This window comes from Pleurodeles waltl, unplaced genomic scaffold (genome assembly GCF_031143425.1).
Source record: "Pleurodeles waltl isolate 20211129_DDA unplaced genomic scaffold, aPleWal1.hap1.20221129 scaffold_39, whole genome shotgun sequence".
Lineage (NCBI taxonomy): Eukaryota > Metazoa > Chordata > Amphibia > Caudata > Salamandridae > Pleurodeles > Pleurodeles waltl.
In genome coordinates this window covers 9,975,775-9,993,109 of record NW_027150097.1, presented here as the reverse complement: position 1 = coordinate 9,993,109, position 17,335 = coordinate 9,975,775, and positions in this window count along the sequence as shown.

Here is a 17,335-nt window from a genome sequence, read left to right as displayed (position 1 = left end):
AGTGAAAAATGGCTGTGAAATAACATGGACGTTATTTCACTCAGGCTGCAGTGGCAGGCCTGTGTAAGAATTGTCAGAGCTCCCTATGGGTGGCAAAAGAAATGCTGCAGCCCATAGGGATCTCCTGGAACCCCAATACCCTGGGTACCTCAGTACCATATACTAGGGAATTATAAGGGTGTTCCAGTAAGCCAATGTAAATTGGTAAAAATAGTCACTAGCCTGTCAGTGACAATTTGGAAAGAAATGAGAGAGCATAACCACTGAGGTTCTGATTAGCAGAGCCTCAGTGAGACAGTTAGTCACTACACAGGTAACACATTCAGGCACACTTATGAGCACTGGGGCCCTGGTGAACAGGGTCCCAGTGACACATACAACTAAAACAACATATATACAGTGAAAAATGGGGGTAACATGCCAGGCAAGATGGTACTTTCCTACACCCCCCACCGCTGGAGCACAGGCATTCTGACTTACCGGCTTGCGCAGAGTATCTGACGTGGCGATTCCCTTTAGATCTGAAGCCCCTGCTCCTTTGGGGATAGAACTGCGGTCTGTAGTCCTGAAACGTGTTGTTAGAGTACGGACCGTGGGAACCTTGATTGGCGTAGGAACGGCCGGCAAAGCGGTTCGTACCTCTGCCGGCTCTGGTGAAAACCTGAGACGAAAACATCTTTTTTAAAGATTTCTGCGCCTTGTCTAGGGAAGAGAAGGTTGCCACATACTTGCTGAGCTCTTTTATGAACGAGTCTCCAAATAGCAAGCCTTCCGCTTTCACACCTGGATCCGAACCTGCTAAGTTGACCAGTTTGGGATCGAGCTTGAGCAGGAGTCCTTTTCTTCTTTTGTGAGTAATAGAGGAATTAGCGTTTCCCAACAAGCAAACTGCACGTTGTGCCCATAAAGAGAGCTCCTCTGGGTCAATAGCCACATGTTCCAGCCGGGCAGATTCCGCCATATCAAATATGCGGGTCAGGGGACCCACAATGTCCAAGCTTTTACCTTGGCACGTAGACCAAGCTTTATCTACCCCCTTATGGGGATCCTTGCCGTATTTAGTGAAGAACGTAATCAATGAGGTGTCAATCGTAGGGGTCGGCTTAATTGTTGATGATAGGGCGTGGCGGGGAAACTCTAACTTCACTTTTGCCCGGACCTGTTTGTCCAGAGGAGTACGTAATCTGGCAGTTACACAGTCCACCACATGTTCTGAGGAGACCCACTCCGTGGAATTTGGATGCTGAATATCACATAGGTCAAACATCGGTACCCTTGCGAATCAAAGATCGTGTTAGACCCTGAAGATTCATGAAACGCCTGTTTGAATTTTTTTGTGGAGGAGGGGAGAGAAGCTCTCCAACGTCCTTGTCGGAATTATCCCCATCCGAGTCAGGGTCGTGCATCTCATCATCTGTGTCCAATTTTTTTAAAATTTTAATAGGGGGGGAAAGGTGTTTAGATTTGACCATGCATTTCCTTGCGGACTTAGATACTAACCCCTCCTTACTAGGAGGCCCTTGACGAACCATGTCCTCTGCCATATGTGAAACTTTGTCACTTCCTGATAGCGTCGTTTTAATATTTTTTGAAGTGGCAGGGCGCTTTCTGCTTTCCCCCGCAGAATGGGCCAGCATGGTCTTGGACACCAGATTTAACACAGAGTTTTCCAACTTTTTTTGAGAGGTTTTGCCAAGAGGCAGCCATAGCCTGATCAACAGAAAGTTGAATGAAATCATTAAGATTTTCCTTCAGGACGTCTTCCTCCTCTTCATGAGACAAATGGGAGAGAGAGCTGTCCATGGTAACAGCACAGACAGGCAGAATCTACGCTGAGGTAGGAAAGGATTAATCTTCTTTCAGAGAGAGAAATGCTACAGTCGAGGTAGAAGGCTCTGAGCCGACCCGGCACCTGGGAGAAGGAGGGAACTGGCTTCGGCCAGTTAAAATGGAAAACGGGATACCGGGAGCCAAAAAACGCTCACAGGACTCTCTTGAGGCAGCAACAGAGGTGCGCGATGCTATCTCCTCAGCGCGCGACAGCAGAAATGCTGAAGTGCGCTGAAGAGAAAAACAGTCAGAAGTGGCCGTTAGACGCGAGCGTGCGACACGAGCAATAAGCTGTCAATGCGGCTGACAAGCCGACTACGAATAGTGAAGAGTGAAATGTAACGGACTACCAAACACAGCGCTTACATCAAACGCGCTTAACTTGTAATGTAATAAAACGAAAATAATACTTATCTTGACTGAAGAGCAGCAAGAAAAGAGGGCTGTTCTCAGTCAAGATAGGTATTATTACAGGGGATCGTCAGTGATTGGTGCATTTATGGAAACTACTTTCGTTTTCCCATTGGCTGTTCTTTGTTTGCCTTATGGGATTTGTAGTTATTCTTGACTGGAGCTGCTATTAGAAATAAAGAAAAGACTACTGCATAATACTCGCCTCCGGTCTTGCCATAAAATCTAATTTAAGAGATTATGGAAGAAACAAAAAGAGCAAAGCCTTCAGAGCCTTCATAAATCTCTGAAGGTTTGACTCGATGTAGAGCGAGCTGGAGTTAATTCAATTTTACAGGGTCAGACTTTCACATGAATGAATATTCCCCTTTCTCTGACAATTAAATTAATAGTTTCTACTTCATGGCACTAGATGCTCATTGAGGATAGCTATTGTTCATGCTGCAGCGCAGCTGGTGGTGCTACTGTGAGAGGAAGGAGAGAGAAAACATTGCCATGAAACGTAGTCCGAACCCTAGGAGGAGGGTGTGATGGGCAGAATTGAAAAAAGACAAGCATCAATAGTGTGTATGTTGACATAAGAATAATGTTAAAATGAGGATCCATCTGACCAGTGACTTGAACCCTGGACCCTCAGATTAATCGCCTGATGCTCTACCAACTGAGCTATACAACCTCCTGAAAGTACATAATAGAGGTCCTTTACTGATCACTGTTGTGCTCGACTAGACTTTCCATGTGTTTGCCTCAGGTGCATGCACCTCCTTTCTCGAGATGTTTAATAACAGTCTTTATCACACACATCAGATTCATTTTTAGGGTCGAGCGCACGCAAGCCTCTGGCCCTCTTGTAATCTCTCTGTGGGTTTTTAACCACACCTACTGCACGCCCATGAGTTTGGTTGGTTCGTAGGCTTGCCTTTTAAAATTCACTTGATTTCATCAGCGTAGGAAAGTACCATCTTGCCTGGCATGATACCCCCATTTTAACTGTATGTATGTTTGTTTTTGCCTATGTGAAACTGGGATCCTGCTAGCCAGGACCCCAGTGCTCATAAAGTATGCCCTGTATGTGTTCCCTGTGTGGTGACTAACTGTATCACTGAGGCTCTGCTAACCAGAACTTCAGTGTTTATGCTCTCTCTGCTTTTAAAATTGTCACTGCAGGCTAGTGACTAATTTTACCAATTCTCATTGGCACACTGGAACACCCTTATAATTCCATTGTACAGTATATGGTACCTAGGTACCCAGGGTATTAGGGTTCCAGGAGATCCCTATGGGCTGCAGCATTTCTTTTGCCACCCATAGGGAGCTCAGACAATTCTTACACAGGACTGCCACTGCAGCCTGAGTGAAATAACGTCCACGTTATTTCACAGCCATTTTACACTGCACTTAAGTAACTTGTAAGTCACCTATATGTCTAACCCTCACTTGGTGAAGGTTAGGTGCAAAGTTACTTAGTGTGTGGGCACCCTGGCACTATCCAAGGTGCCCCCACATTGTTCAGGGCAAATTCCCCGGACTTTGTGAGTACGGGGACACCTTTACACGCATGCACTACATATAGGTCAATACCTATATGTAGCGTCACAATGGTAACTCCGAACATGGCCAGGTAACATTTCTAGATTCATGGAATTGTCACCCCAATACCATTCTGGTATTGGGGGGACAATTACATGCATCCCCGGGTCTCCAGCATAGAGCCCGGGTACTGCCAAACTAACTTTCCAGGGTCTCCACTGCAGCTACCGCTGCTGCCAACCCCTCAGACAGGTTTCTGCCCCCCTGGGGCCTGGGCAGCCCCGTCCCAGGAAGGCAGAACAAAGGATTTCCTCTGAGAGAGGGTGTTACACCCTCTCCCTTTGGAAATAGGTGTGAAGGGCCTGCGAGGAGTAGCCTCTCCTGGCCTCTGGAAATGCTTTGAAGGGAACAGATGGTGCCCTCCTTGCATAAGCTAGTCTACTCCGGTTCAGGGATCCCCTCCAGCCCTGCTCTGGCGCGAAACTGGACAAAGGAAAGGGGAGTGACCACTCCCCTGACCAGCACCTCCCAGGGGAGGTGCCCAGAGCTCCTCCAGTGTGTCCCAGACCTCTGCCATCTTGAATGCAGAGGTGTGAGGGCACAATGGACAGCTCTGAGTGGCCAGTGCCAGCAGGTGACGTCAGAGACCCCTCCTGATACGTGCTTACCTTTCTCTGTAGCCAATCCTCCTCTGTGGGCTATTTAGGGTCTCTCTTGTTGGTTTCTCTTCAGATAACGAATGCAAGAGGTCATCAGAGTTCCTCTGCACTTCCCTCTTCGACTTCTGCCAAGGATCGACCGCTGACTGCTCCAGGACGCCTGCATAACTGCAACAAAGTAGCAAGAAGACTACCAGCAACATTGTAGCGCCTCATCCTGCTGGCTTTCTCGACTGTTTCCTGGTGGTGCATGCTCTGAGGGCTGTGTGCCTTCACCCTGCACTGGAAGCAAAGAAGAAATCTGTGGGTCGACGGAATCTTCCCCCTGCTAACACAGGCACCAAACTTTTGCCTCACCGGTCCTCTGGGTCCCCTCTCATCCTGACGAGCATGGTCCCTGGAACACAGGAGCTGGGTACTAGTGTCTTCAACAGTCCAGTGGCCCTTCTGTCCAAATTTGGTGGAGGTAAGTCCTTGCCTCCCCACGCCAAACAGTAATCCTGTGAACTGCAGCTGCTTGGGCTTCTGTGCACTTTTGCAAGACTTCCTTTGTGCACAGCCTAGCCCCGGTCCCCAGCACTCTGTCCTGCATTGCCCAACTCGCTGAGTTGGACTCCGACGTCGTGGGACCCTCCTTTGTTGTTCTGAGTCGACCATCAGGGTCTTGGGGTGGGGTGTCTTGGACACCCTTAGCGTTTTCTTACACTCCCAGCGACCCTCTACACACTAAACTAGGCCTGGGGTCCATTCGTGGTTCGCATACCACTTTTGGAGTATATGGTTTGTGTTCCCCCTATGCCAATTTCTCCCTATTGCATTCTATTGTGATTCTACACTGTTTGCACTACTTTTCTAATTGTTACTTAGCTGATTTTGGTTTGTGTGTGTATATTTTGTGTATATTACTTACATCCTAAGGGAGTATATCCTCTGAGATACTTTTGGCATATTGTCACTAAAATAAAGTACCTTTATTTTTAGTAACTCTGAGTATTGTGTTTTCTTATGATATAGTACTAAGTGATATAAGTGGTATAGTAGGAGCTTTGCATGCCTCCTAGTTCAGCCTAAGCTGCTCTGCTATAGCTACCTCTATCAGCCTAAACTGCTAGAACACCTCCATTCTACTAATAAGGGATAACTGGACCTGGCACAAGGTGTAAGTACCACAAGGTACCCACTATAAGCAGGCCTGCCTCCTACAATCAGTGAAAGGTATGCATACGTCATGCCATTTCCAGTGTTCAGCCTTCGTCGACAGACCGGTAAACTACTGAAAACATAAGAGGATCCACGTTTTCTGTATGGTTTCTGGACTACTTTTTTCTATTTATTTCCTGCGAAGTGCAATCTCGCTGGACAGTGGTCAAACGCTTTGCATGACATCGACCCTGTTACATGGATAATTACATTTTTGCTGATACGTTTGACTGCAAACAAACTTCTGTTTTACTTTTTATTTTCAACTTATGTGGCAAGAAAATTCCAGTTAGGAATTTACAACGCAAACAGCTCTTACTCAAGCTAACACGAGACCCATTGCTTTGCAATGCTTGTTCTCTTTGGCTGTCTCTTTCACACGCTTCCTCTTGGGCCCCACACCATGTACTGAGAGAAGTGCCATCCCACTGATACAGTGCCATGGCACTGAGGCAGCACTGTCTAAGCGCTGACAGACAGTGATAGGACAGTGCAAAGACAGTAACACTGCAGGGCAAGCAGTGATATGGCACTGAGACAGCAGTGACCAAGCACAGGCGCCACAGTGAGAAAATCGTGATAGGGCAGGGTCCAGGACAGATCAGTAATAGAGCACGGCAGGGCAGTCACTGGGCTCTGCCACCCGTTTCCACTAGCTCTGTATCCTTCCTCCCTCTCACCTCCTCAACCCTCCCACTGTCCCACCTGACCCTCACTGCACTGTTCCCGCACCTCCTTTGTCTTCTGGCACACCCTTCATTGGCAGGGCAGTAACAGGGCTCTGCCTACCCTTTCCACTAGTTCTGTATCCCTCCTCCCTTTCACTTCCCCACCACTCTCACTGTCCCACCTGACCCCTCTTGGGATCCCACCTGACCCTCACTGCACTGTCCCCCACCTTGTCTTCTGACACACCCCTCACTGGCAGGGGAGTCACCAGGCTCTGCCACCCCTTTCCACTAGATCTGTATCCCTCCTCCCTCTCACTGCCCCACCTCACCCCTCCCACTGTCCCACCTGACCCCTCTCACTCCCCACTTGCCCCTCACTGCACTGTCCGCTGATTTGTCTTATTACTCTCAGACCTCCAGTTGTCTCCCCAGCGGCGGAGTCACACTGTGTCCTGCCCTCTAAAGACACGAGGCTAATTAAAGCCCAGATTGTGTTTCCTCCGCACCAGTGTCCATGCCCTTTAAACAGCAGCCGCCATGATGATTGGTGGTTTGTTTTTGGTGCAGGAAGAGGCTGCTCCTGCTGCAGTGAAGTTTCCCCACTGACAGGGGATAGAGCGGACCAGAGTCTCTCTTCCCAGTAAGTGGAGGGCTGATGCCTTCTTGGCACATCTCTGGGTCTCTCCAGATGATGCCTTCTTGGCAAATCGCTAGGTCTCTCCAGGTGATGCTTTCTTGGCACATCCCTGGGTCTCTCCAGGTGATGCCTTCTGGTCTCTCAATTTTATGCCTTTTTGGCACATCTCTGGGTCTCTCCAGGTGATGCCTTCTTGGCACATCTCTGGGTGTCTTCAGGTGATGCCTTCTGGTCTCTCCAGGTGATGCCTTCTGGTCTCGCCAGGTGATGCCTTCTTGGCACATCTCTGGGTCTCTCCAGATGATGCCTTCTTGGCATATCTTTGGGTCTCTCCAGATAATGCCTTCTTGGCATATCTGTGGTGTTAGAAATGGGGTCTTTGGTTGACAGTCGGATTACCCCATGTTCAAGCAAGGACCCTCACTCTAGTCAGGGTAAAAGAGAATCACCCTCAGCTAACCCCTGCTTACCCCCTTGGTAGCTTGGCAGAGTAGTAGGCTTAACTTCAGAGTACTAGGTGTAAAGGATTTGTACCAACACACACAGTAACTTAATGAAAACACTACAAAATGACACAACACCAGTTTAGAAAAATAGGAAATAATTTTCTAAACAAAACAAGACCAAAACGACAAAAATCCACAATACACAAGTCAAGTTATAAATTAAAAATCAAAAAGAGTATTTAACTAGTTTTAAACACACTAGCGCTGCTAGCGTGAAAATGTACCTGGTGCGCGTCAAAAATAACCCTGCACGGGCGAGTGTGCATCAAAAAGGGCTTGCGAGGCGTTGATTCCACTCACGAGCGGGACTGTGCGTCGTTTCTCCTTTTGCTGGGTCGGGGGCGTTGTTCCTTCTCTCTGCAGGAGAGCAATGCGTTGATCCGGTCAGCACTCTCTGGTCCGAGCAGGCCGTGCGTTTTTCCACGCACATCGGTACTTGAGTCGGAAATCCAGCCGCATGATGATCCGAAAACCCCGCAGCGTGGGTTGTGATCTCCCAGCCTCCGTCATCGATGCTGCGCGTCCTTTCTCCTGCTCCATGCGTCAATTCTTCGGTCGTGTTTCTTGCGAGTGTCGTTTCTCAGCTGCGGAGCCGGCGGCACGTAATTTCTTCAGCCACAGATCAGAGTCACGTTCATCTTTTCCCTGCGCGGCGCTCTGTGCGTGCATTTCCTTGTCTTTATGCTGCCAGCTTCTCCTTTCAGGGTCCCAGGAACTGGATGGGCACCAAAGGGCAGAGTAAGAGTCTCTCCAGAGACTCCAGGTGCTGGCAGAGAGAAGTCTTTGCTGTCCCTGAGACTTCAAACAACAGGAGGCAAGCTCTAAATCAAGCCCTTGGAGATTTCTTCACAAGATGGAAGGCACACAAAGTCCAGTCTTTGCCCTCTTTCTCTGGCAGAAGCAGCAACTACAGGATAGCTCCGCAAAGCACAGTCACAGGCAGGACAGCACTTCTCCTTAGCTCTTCAGCTCTTCTCCAGGCAGAGGTTCCTCTTGATGTCCAGAAGTGATCTAAAGTCTGTGGTTTTGGGTGCCCTTCTTCTACCCAATTTCTCCTTTGAAGTTGGTCTACTTCAAAGTAAAGTCTCATTTGAAAGTGAAATCCTGCCTTGCCTAGGCCAGGTCCCAGACACTCACCAGGGGGTTGGAGACTGCATTGTGTGAGGGCAGACACAGCCCTTTCAGGTGTGAGTGACCACTCCTCCCCTCCCTCCTAGCACAGATGGCTCATCAGGATATGCAGGCTACACCCCATCTCCCTTTGTGTCACTGTCTAGGGTGAGGTGCAACCAGCCCAACTGTCAAACTGACCCAGACAGGGAATCCACAAACAGGCAAAGTCACAGAAATGGTATAAGCAAGAAAATGCCCACTTTCTAAAAGTGGTATTTTCAAACACACAATCTTAAAATCAACTTTACTAAAAGATTTATTTTTAAATTGTGAGCTCAGAGACCCCAAACTCCACATGTCCATCCGCTCCCAAACGGAATCTACAATTTAATCAGATTTAAAGGTAGCCCCCATGTTAACCTATGAGAGGAACAGACCTTGCAACAGTGAAAAACGAATTTAGCAATATTTCACTGTCAGGACATATAAAACACATTACTATATGTCCCACCTTAACCATACACTGCACCCTGCCCTTGGGTCTACCTAGGGCCTACCTTAGCAGTGCCTTACATGTAAGAAAAGGGAAGGTTTAGGCCTGGTAAGTGGGTACACTTGCCAAGTCGAATTTACAGTTAAAACTGCACACACAGACACTGCGGTGGCAGGTCTGAGACATGATTACAGAGCTACGTATGTGGGTGGCACAACCATTGCTGCAGGCCCATTAGTAGCATTAGATTTACAGGCCCTGGCACCTCTAGTGCACTTTACTAGGGACTTACTAGTAAATCAAATATGCCAATCATGGATAAACCAATTACATACAATTTACACAGAGAGCATATGCACTTTTGCACTGGTTAGCAGTGGTAAAGTGTTCAGAGTTCAAAAGCCAACAGCAACAGGTCAGAAAAAATAGGAGGCAGGAGGCAAAAAGATTAGGGATGACCCTGCATAAGCATAAAAGTCCAACATGACCCTCTACCATCCTAAAGGCATGGGAGAACAATCAATACCTTGATGTACTTCCCTGATTGGGGCGATAGAACAAGGACCAACGCCCACAACAGCAGGGGCATGTTTCAGTTCTATGCCTTCCTGACTACAGTTGGATCCCTCTGTCCATACTCTCAGGGCCCACTAAGCTAACCCATGAGGAACCCTTTCCCACTTCTGCAGACACCATCTGTGCAGCACCTAACTTTACTTTGCTCACAGATGTATCCCAATGGGCAGATAGTACCTCCAGGGCCAACACAGTGGTGTTGCCCACTCCACCCCTGGGGTGTGACTCTCGCCCCCCCCCCCCCAGGGGAAACTCTGTCCACCAGGACAGCAAGCCACAGTGACCCCTGACAACTGTCAGGGATGAGAGCTCGACCTTAGGCCTCTCTAACCACTGTGACTGTGGAGAGTGGGGGGCAGTAGCCCCAGGTGCCTGGCACCCTTTGACCACTCTCTCTTCCACCAGGTCAGGGATGACAACCTGTCCCGGGTCCTCCCCTCTGGGGCTCTGTACCCTCCCTTCAGGAGCAGTACCCCCAGAGTCAAAAATTGTCAGGGTGCTTGTAGAAGCAGTCCTGCACAATTCCTCCACCACTGCAGGAATGTTAACCTGCAACTGGTCTTCCTCTCTGGGGCTTAATACCCTCCCTGCAGGAGCGGCACTCCCAGAGTCCAAAATTGTCAGGGTGCTTGTAGAAGCAGTCCTGCACAATTCATCTACCAGTGCAAGGATGTTAACCTGCAATCGGTCCTCCAACCTGGGGTCTGTACCTTCAGGTTGGACCAAGGCCAGGGGTGAGGCTTCCCTCCCACTACCCTCCCTTCTGGGGTCCTGCACCCCCCAAATAGAAATGCCCCCCCCCCCCAGAAGACAACATGGTAGGGGCACTGTTAGCAGTAGCCCCTTCCTCCAGGTCAGGGGGGACACCCTGAACCTGGCCTTCTAATCCAGGGTCTGTACCCACAGACTGGACCACCGCCTGGCAACCCAGGACTTCCTGGGTGGAATACCTACCCCCCACCAGGTCAGAGTTTACCCTCTGAACCTGGTCATCCAACCCAGAGTCACCACCCTGCTGGTTGAACCACTGCCTGGCACACAAGGACTTCCTTGGGAGCACACCTACCCCCCATCAGGTCAGAGTTTACCCCCTGAACCTGATCATTCAACCCAGAGTCACCACCCTGCAGTTGAACCATTGCCTGGCACACCAGGACTTCCAGGGGGGCACACTTTCCCCCCTCAAGGGACACACTGTCCCCAAGGGCCACACAAGAGTCTGGCTGGCGCAGGTCTCCTGACCTTTGCCCATCTGACAGAGTCTGGATTCCCCCCAACACAGAAATGGTCTCACCAAGGTCATTCCTGGGGGGCTCTGCTCTCAGAGCTGACCCAAGACCCTCCAGGTTCTCCACTGGGGTCCGCAACTCCCTCTCAACCCACTGTCTGGACTTCTGCACCCCCTCACTAGGAGTGGTACAGCCAGACACCAGAACTGGTGGGACGCTGGCTACAGCCGCCCCTCTAAGTTCTCCTGACACTGTGGGGTCTCCCTCAACAGATGGCCCTATGGTACAGGCTAGGCTCCCCTCCTGGTGTTCCCTCATGGAATCCTCCAGGACCTGGGACCGGATCTCGGGCCCCTTGGGCCTCAACCCATCCCCATTCCCTCTCCTCTGAGACTGGACATGGGGTCCCTCACCCATCCCACTACACTGGGACCTACCTGGGACACTACAATCCTTCCCTACCTCACCTGGTTGGGAACTACCTAGACCACTCCTCTCAGGAGCACCCCCAAATGCCTCTTCAGACTCTCTGGTACTCACCCAGAAGTCTGCCTCCATTGTAAGCTCCCTGGGGTCAGAGTACTCACACTCCACCTGGTGTTGGCGTAGCTCTGGAAAATAAGGAGTAGACATATGATCTCCACCAATTACATCACTCAGCCCCTCACATGAATTAACCAAAGTACCCTTCACCCAACCATCCAGTGACTTTGCTTTGAAAAAGCACCCCACATCACCCTCCTGAGACTGGTGAGACAGTACCTGACTGTCCCTGACACTCAACCCACACTCTTCTGGGATGTCTTCACACTCCATAACCAGGACTTCTACCTGGGGGGAACCCCTCTCCCTGTCACTCTCACCTAGAGTCAGTAGAGTGTCCCTCCCACCAGTAGGAATATGACTCCCCATGCCAGTTCCCCAATCCACCTCAGGGACCCTGTGCATCATTGGAGCTACCTCATACCCCTGAACCTCCTGGCATGTGTTAACTCCCTCCTTCAAGTAGGGCACCACATCTCTAGGCATGTGCACTTCTTCAGCAGCACTGGATATAAAATTGTTGCTGCCACCATTCCATCTGGACTCAGCCCTTATGACTTCCAGCTCCTTCATTTTGAGCTCATAAGCCCAAATCCTCTTTTTGATCTCTAAGTCCCTCCTCCTTTCTTCCAGTTCCTTCTCCCTTTGCATCCTCAACTCTTTGAACTTCACCCTGCGAGCCCTCTCTGCCTGTCTGTCCTGTAACTCTTCTGGAGTCAGATCCTTGGATGACACCCTGCTACCCCTCCTGGGGACCCTCCCCCCAGGCGTAACAGGTACCTCCACTACACCACTGTGTATCCTCTGCACTTCCCCAACCACATTCTCCTCCTCTGTGTGCCCTCCAGCCTCCTTGACTGTCACCCGGGCCATCTGTGCCTTTTGCAGCTCCCACTCCCTGCTGGAGCTCTCAGTGGGACAGTCAAGATCTTGAAGGATCTGTTTCAAATGAGCAACTGAGTACTCCTTCAGTTTCTCTATTTCAAAGATAGCTCCAGCTGTTGCATCTCCAGATTGAGACATGATGGTCACAAGTGCAAAGTTCCAAAGGCAGAAAATAAGTCCCCAATAAAGTAAAAAGAATCAGTCAAGAGATCAGCAAAATCATGGAAGTAGAACAAATAGGAATCCTTAAGAGAAAAAGCAAAAGATCACCAAACAAGTAGTATGTGGTCACGTAATGGTCTGCACTCAAAATAATAGTGTACACTTAATCGCGGTATGTCAAGTACAAATACAAGTCCAAATCCCTACCGCTGATCACCAATGTTAGAAATTGGGTCTTTGGTTGACAGTCAGGTTACCCCCTGTTTAAGCAAAAAACCTCACTCTAGTCAGGGTAAAAGAGAATCACCCTCAGCTAACCCCTGCTTACCCCCTTGGTATCTTGGCAGAGCAGTAGGCTTAACTTTAGAGTGCTAGGTGTAAAGTATTTATACCAACACACACAGGGCCAGATGTACGAAATTCAAGAATTGCGACTCGCAAATTGCGAGTCAGAGAGACTCGCAATTTGCGATTCGCAATTCAGGATGCAGAACGGTGTCTCAGACACCGTCTGCGACTCGCTATGGGGTCACAAAGACCCACCTCATTAATATTAATGAGGTGGGTCGCTTTTTGCGACCCCATAGCGAGTCCTTGCACTCACAGGGATGGTGGCCTGCTGAAGTCAGCAGACCTCCATGTCTGTGGCTGCTTTTTCAATAAAGCAGTTTTTTTTTTCAGTTTGCAGCCCTTTTTCCTTAAAGGAAAACGAGTTGCAAAATGACAAAAATTACGAAACCATTTGGTTTCATTTTTTCAGTGTAGGCAGTGGTCCATTGGACCACTGCCTGCTCTGAAAAAACATTCTGGGCAACATTCACAAAGGGGAAGGGGTCCCATGGGGACCCCTTCCCTTTTGAGAATGAGTTACCACCAGTGTGACACTGGTGGTAACTGCGAGTTGTTTTGCGACCGCATTCGCGGTCACAAAGCAATTCTGAATTGCGATGCGAGTCGGAAATAGGAAGGGAACACCCCTTCCTATTTGTGAGTCGCATTCACAAATTGCGAGTCGGTACCGACTCGCAATTTGTGAATGTGCATAGCGTTAGGCCATTTGTATGGCGCAAACTGCGATTTTCGCAGTTTGCACCATGCAAACGGCTACCTACTTTCTGGCCCTATGTAACTTAATGAAAACACTACAAAATGATACAACACCAGTCTAGAAAAATAGGAAATATTTATCTAAACAAAAAAAGACCAAAACAACAAAAATCCAGAATACACAAGTCAAATTATCAATTAAAAATCAAAAAGAGTCTTTAAGTAGTTTTAAACACACACTAGCGCTGCTAGTGTGAAAATGTACCTGGTGCGTGTCAAAAATAACCCTGCACAGGCGAGTGTGCGTTAAAAAGGGCTTGCGAGGCGTTGATTCCACTCACGAGCGGACCCTGCGTCGTTTCTCCTTTCGCCGGGTCAGGGCGTGTCAGTTCTTTCTCACTGCAGGAGAGCGATGCGTCGATCCGGTCAGCACTCTCGAGTCCGGGCAGGCCTTGCGTTGTTTTTCCACGCACAGCGGTACTTGAGTCGGAAATCCAGCTGCACGATTATCCGAAAACCCCGCAGTGTGGGTTGTGATCTCCAAGCCTCCGTCAGCGTCGTTTCTCCTGCTCCATGCGTCAATTCTTCGGTCGTGTTTCTTGCGAGTGTCGTTTCTCAGCTGCTGAGCCGGCGGCACGTCGTTTCTTCAGCCGCAGATCAGAGTTGCATCAATCTTATCCCCGCACAACGCTCTGTTTGTGGATTTCCTTGTCTTTATGCTGCCAGCTTCTCCTTTCAGGGTCCCAGGAACTGGATGGGCACCACAGGGCAGAGTAGGAGTCTCTCCAGAGACTCCAGGTGCTGGCAGAGAGAAGTCTTTGCTGTCCCTGAGACTTCAAACAACAGGAGGCAAGCTCTAAATCAAGCCCTTGGAGATTTCTTCACAAGATGGAAGGCACACAAAGTCCAGTCTTTGCCCTTTTACTCTGGCAGAAGCAGCAACTGCAGGATAGCTCCACAAAGTACAGTCACAAGCAGGACAGCACTTCTCCTTAGCTCTTCAGCTCTTCTCCAGGCAGAGGTTCCTCTTGATGTCCAGAAGTGATCTAAAGTCTGTGGTTTTGGGTGCCCTTCTTCTACCGAATTTCTCCTTTAAAGTAGGCCTACTTCAAAGTAAAGTCTCATTTGAAAGTGAAATCCTGCCTTGCCCAGGCCAGGCCCCAGACACTCACCAGGGGTTTGGAGACTGCATTGTGTGAGGGCAGGCACAGCCCTTTCAGGTGTGAGTGACCACTCCTCCCCGCCCTCCTAGCACAGATGGCTCATCAGGATATGCAGGCTACACCCCATATCCCTTTGTGTCACTGTCTACTGTGAGGTGCAACCAGCCCAACTGTCAAACTGACCAGGACAAGGAATCCACAAACAGGCAGAGTCACAGAAATGGTATAAGCAAGAAAATGCCCACTTTCTAAAAGAGGCATTTTCAAACACACAATCTTAAAATCAACTTTCCTAAAAGATGTATTTTAAAATTGTGAGCTCAGAGACCCCAAACTCCACATGTCCATCCGCTCACAAAGGGAATCTACACTTTAATCAGATTTAAAGGTAGTCCCCATGTTAACCTATGAGAGGGACAGGCCTTACAACAGTGAAAAACGAATTTAGCAATATTTCACTGTCAGGATATATAAAACACATTACTATATGTCCCACCATAACCATACACTGCACCCTGCCCATGGGGCTACCTATGGCCTACCTTAGGGGTGCCGTACATGTAAAAAAAGGGAAGGTTTAGGCCTGGCAAGTGAGTACACTTGCCAAGTCGAATTTACAGTTAAAACTGCACACACAGAAACTGCAGTGGCAGGTCTTAGACATGATTACAGAGCTACGTATGTGGGTGGCACAACCAGTGCTGCAGGCCCACTAGTAGCATTTGATTTACAGGCACTGGCACCTCTAGTGCACTTTACTAGGGACTTACTAATAAATCAAATATGCCAATCATGGATAAACCAATTACATACAAGTTACACAGAGAGCATATGTACTTTTGCACTGGTTAGCAGTGGTAAAGTGTTCAGAGTTCAAAAGCCAACAGCAACAGGTCAGAATAAATAGGAGGCAGGAGGCAAAAAGATTAGGGATGACCCTGCATAAGCAAAAAAGTCCAACATCTAGTTCTCTCTAGGTGATGCCTTCTTGGCACATATCTGGTTCTCTCCGGGTGATGCCTTCTGGTCTGTCCAGGTGATGCCATCTTGGCACATCTCTGGGTCTCTCCAGATGATGCCTTCTTGGCACATCTCTGGGTCTCTGCAGATGATGCCTTCTTGGCACATCTCCAGGTATCTCCAGGTGATGCCTTCTGGTCTCTCCAGGTGATGCCTTCTTGGCACATCTCTGGGTCTTTCCAGATGATGCCTTCTTGGCACATCTCTGGGTCTCTCCAGGTGATGCCTTCTTGGCACATCTATGGGTCTCTTCAGGTGATGCCTTCTGGTCTCTCCAGGTGATGCCTTCTGGTCTCTCCAGGTGATGCCTTCTTGGCACATCTCTGGGTCTCTCTGGATGATGCCTTCTTGGCACATCTCTGGGTCTCTGCAGATGATGCCTTCTTGGCACATCTCTAGGTATGTCCAGGTGATGCCTTCTGGTCTCTCCAGGTGATGCCTTCTTGGCACATCTCTGGGTCTCTCCAGGTGATGTCTTCTTGGCACATCTCTGGGTCTCTCCAGATGATGCCTTCTTGGCACATTTCTGGGTCTTTCCAGACTCATCTGGATGCCCCAGGGCTCTAGACCATGCCAGGGCAGGAATATGGCCGACATTAAGCGCTGCTGGGCCCGGTCCCTCTAGTGGGACCTGCCCTGGCTGCTGCTGCCAGCCCCGTTGTGGGGTCTGCATGGCAGATAGTTGGGGAACCTCAGAAGGGGAACATGTTTACAAACTTGTGGGGAAGGGTTTGATCCTTTACTCTGGAGAGCAGGTACTTCCCTGGGGAAGAGAAGCAGCAGCTGTTCTTTGAGGCCGTTGGGATTTTTTAGAATTGTAAATTCTTTAAGGATCCTCCAGAAACGGGCACCTGTGATTATATCACAACAAGGCGAAGAGAACACAACTATGAAACACTTTCTCAGTTCTTGTGTCTCATGTTTTGTTCTGTCTGCTCTTGGCCTTTCAGTGTAGTTGTGCTGCACTGTTGTCTTACTGTGTTGGTATGATGCTCTGGTGTGTTGTTTTGTTATTGTGTTGTGCTTTGTTCGTGTTAGTTGGAGTGTTTTCACGTTGTGTTGTGTTGTATATTACAGCTGCACCCCGTTTAAACAAGCATTAGCACTCTTGTGTGACAATGATGCTTCCACAACCCCCTTTAATGATGTGGTGTTGGACCAGACACTGCCCTGCCCCCCCCCCCCGGGACCAACAATGCCTCCTGGTCCGGTGGGAGCTGCTGATGGAAGTCGCTGTTCTGGTTTCATTGTTAAACCTGCGAGTGAGATGTCTGGATCTCTCCAGTTTCCCACCCTGTCTTTCACTCTTTTAGGTTAATTAACACCCATTATCAAGCGCCAAGAGCCGTTCCCTGTGTTTTCTGTGCCATGTAAATACAACAGTTAACACTGAGGCGCCAACAACCAGAACTAATGCTTCCACAAACCCCCTTTAATGATGTGGTGTTGGACCAGACACTGTACACCCCCCCCCCCCCCCCTCCTCCCCCCAGAACCAACAATGCCTCCGGTAGGAGATGCTGATAGAAATCGCTGTTCTGGTTTAATTGTTAAACCTCTCCAGGTTCCCACCCTGTCTTTCACTCTTTTAGGTTAATTAACACCCATTATCAAGCGCCAAGAGCCGTTCCCTGTGTTTTCTGTGCCACGTAAATACAAC